The sequence below is a fragment of the Pseudophryne corroboree genome, chromosome 6, assembly GCF_028390025.1.
Source record: "Pseudophryne corroboree isolate aPseCor3 chromosome 6, aPseCor3.hap2, whole genome shotgun sequence".
NCBI classification, from domain to species: Eukaryota; Metazoa; Chordata; class Amphibia; order Anura; family Myobatrachidae; genus Pseudophryne; species Pseudophryne corroboree.
This window is the reverse complement of record NC_086449.1, coordinates 269,887,328-269,890,804: the sequence shown is the minus strand read 5'-3', so window position 1 is coordinate 269,890,804 and position 3,477 is coordinate 269,887,328. Positions and strand designations below refer to the sequence as shown.

At 37.6% G+C, this 3,477-nt stretch overlaps 1 pseudogene; it reads left to right on the top strand.

The window, feature by feature from the left end:
• Positions 1 to 345: 345 nt before the first annotated feature.
• LOC134937795 (5S ribosomal RNA) lies at positions 346 to 464 on the top strand (annotated as a pseudogene).
• The last annotated feature ends 3,013 nt before the right edge of the window (positions 465 to 3,477 follow it).

Sequence of the window (3,477 nt, the reverse complement as noted above, 5' to 3'; positions counted from 1 at the left end):
TTTGATAATGTGCATAAATATGAAATAGAATTGCACTAATTCAGCAACCAGAGTGCACTGATGTCGTTTCTGCACCAGGGGATAACCAAACCTCTTTATTAGAATAATATCTTTAACGCAAATTGTATATCATATCAGCATTCTCCACTGTTCAAACTGCAAATCAATCTATTATAGGCCAATAACATTGAAGAGATCATAGGAAGTACATTGTTCTATTATCAATATCAGCTAAAAATTATCCCTATATGTCCTCTCAAATGTACAGCCTATAATTTTCATGCTCTCTCATCCACTAACCTGGACAGCAGAAGCATCTTGGTAGTCATACTCTCTCATTCAGCAGATTACGGCCATACTCCACAGGATACGCCTGATCCCGTTCGATCTTGGAAGCAAATCTGTGGCAGGCCTGGTCAGTAATTGTGTGGGGGACCAGCAGTGAACACCAGGTGCAGTAAACAACCCAGCTGAACAGCAGAAGTAAGACACCCCCTTTCATTACCTCATCTTTTTTCTTTACTTTATCTTTCCTTATCACAAAATTTAAGGTGCTTTTACTAAATAAAGTATATACGTATTATTCTATTCTGCAGAAATCACCTTTATTAACAATTTTCTTTATTTCACATATTCTGTTTTGTCAGTATTTAACCAGCATCTATAGACTTTTTGCTTGAAGCATAAGTCAAACGACACCATATTCACCGAGTAAAAGCCTTTCTGGGTACACGGCTGCCTAAACATAGAGCAGTAGGTGTATAGGAACCCTTATAGGCAACATTTTATTTTTTGTCACATTACATTTACTCTTTCTTTAATTGGAAGCATTTATAACACGGAGGTGATCAAACCAAAGCACATCTCCTGTTGGGACCTAAAAATATAACTTGTTATATTTTACAGATAGACCATTTTCATTTAATAACAAATATTTCTCACCAAGGCGCTTATTACTATATCTATTCATACTTTGTCAAGATTAACATAATTGTTATGCATAAATTTATAAACTGTGTCACTTTATTTTTAATATAATTATTAAAAGTTACGTTTTAGATGTCTAATATTTGATCAAGAGTGCCCCAACATAGAGTCTTTCTTCTTTCCTTTTAATACCTCAAACTTACTGACTCTGGGAGCACCACCGACTAGCAATTGGCACACTCAGTGTACATCATTAGTTTAAAGTCGGTTACAGACCAAGAATCCTTAGTGGTCAAGGTCTGTATCAATAACCTGTTGCGGAACTATCCCTATAAGATTTACCCTATTTTATTCAACCTAGCCATAGATCCACTGCTCCTAATCTTACAAGATGGTAACTATTTTCGGGGAATTAAGATTGGTCATGAGGAAATAAAGCTAACCGCTTTTGCGGATGACATCTTGTTGTTTGTACATGACCCCTCTGAGTCTCTTGATAGAGTATTTTCTCTTTTGGCTGACTTTGGACTGGTGTCTGGCTTTGAAGTTAACAGCACGTCTAAATCGGTGGCACTTCGTCTTGGAAACCCCTCCTCTCGAGTATCGTTTAAGTCCAACATCCCTATACTGTGGGCTCACCAACACTTCACTTACCTTGGGGTTAAGATCTCTCATAATCCTTTTCTCCTTTATGACCTTAATTTTTCTTCAGTGATACGCTCCATAGCAACAGAATTAGATGGCTGGAAAAATGTGTTATTGTCATATTTGGGTAGGGCTAATCTTATCAAGATGATTTCATTTCCAAGATTAATGTTTCTAATACAGGCGCTTCCTTATGTGATTTCCAATAAAGACGCACAGTCAATTAATTGTAGTTTTAGACAATTTATTTGGAAAGGTAAGCATCCAAGAATAGGATTGAATAAATTGCAACAAACAAAAAATAATGGGGGAATTAATTTCGCTGATGTTCAATTGTACTCCTATGCAGCGCATAGGAGATACATTAAAGATTGGTTGCAAGGTCGAGACCTCTATGCGAGCACGTCTCTAGAGAGGGAATTTCTGGGAGATATCAATCTTACTAGCTTCCTTCATGTGCATGATCAAGAAATCTCACTGGAAATACGTGATAACCCACTGCTCTGGTACACTAGGAAAACATGGCATATATTGAGACATAAGTTTGGATTAAATGCATATAAATCTCTGTTCCTCACTTTTAGTGACAATCCCAAATTTCAGGATGGACAGGCTTCTTATCCTTTTTCTATTTGGAGAACCTACGGGGTGAACACCATGAGGGGTTTGGTGAATGGGTCGGCGAGGAGGCCCTCCACGTTCCAGGAGGCAAGGGGACAATATCCATGGATGGCGAATCATCCTATTGCATTCCTTCAGGCTCAGCATTATATTAGTTTTATTATAAGACCTTTTTCACCTTCGGATTGGAACAACCCATTAGACACATTACTACAAAACCAATGCTTGACAAAAAAAGCTATTTCCTTAACATATAACTGCATACGTCAGGTATTTATACCAGATAAGTCTGATAAGAACCTTACCCCGTGGCTCTCCCAACTTCCTAATGTATCTTCGAATGATATATTACGCTCTCATGCCAAGGCATGTACTCTATTACCTTACTCCCCATATATAGCTATGTTCTTGAATATTTTACACAGAGCCTATTTATCTCCAACCAGAAGATTCTTGATAGGGGACTTGCCAAATTCCATTTGTTATAAATGTGGCGCTAATTCAGCAGATTTATTTCACTGTCTTTGGGACTGCCCCATAATCCGAAGTTTTTGGATTAAGGTTAGAAAATATTCAACTGATAATTTGGTTAATTATATCCCTATGACACCTGAATGGGCTTTGTTTGCAATACTCCCTCCCAATGCTCGCACATCGTATGGCGGTAAACGTCTTTTGTTAGCTATTGGAGTGGCGGCCTGCAAGACCATTCTACAAACCTGGCTACAACCATCTCAGCCACTATTGTCACTTTTTAAAGATAAATTACATTATCTGTTTAGGATGCAGTGGATTGAGGTAACTCTGGCTAGATAGGCTAAGGTGGAGAGGTTTTTCCTAATGTGGGAGGCATATATAGCCACTTTATCATTACCAATACGAACACAAATTCACAATAGTCTAAAAGACACGACTTGGTACATGTTACAAATGGCAGCAAATGACCCTCCAATTTCTCTGTAATACAATACTTTAGTGAATAATGGAGGCCGGACAAAGTGTCTTGAATGAGGCCTATTCCGGCTGGGGGGATGGCGGGGCACTGGTGACACGGCAAATATTGACTATGATTGTGATAATCCTGATTTTGGTTCCATTACAATGTGTGCATATGTATACACATATCTAATATCCCATTACTGTGACATTGTATCATTTAAAAGTATGATGAGGTTTCATATTTCCTGTTAATGTATGATGATTTCCTGTAATCCTGAAACTTTCATTACGATTTGTCACAATGTTTGAGAATAGATTATTGATGCTTCAATAAAAAAAAAAAAA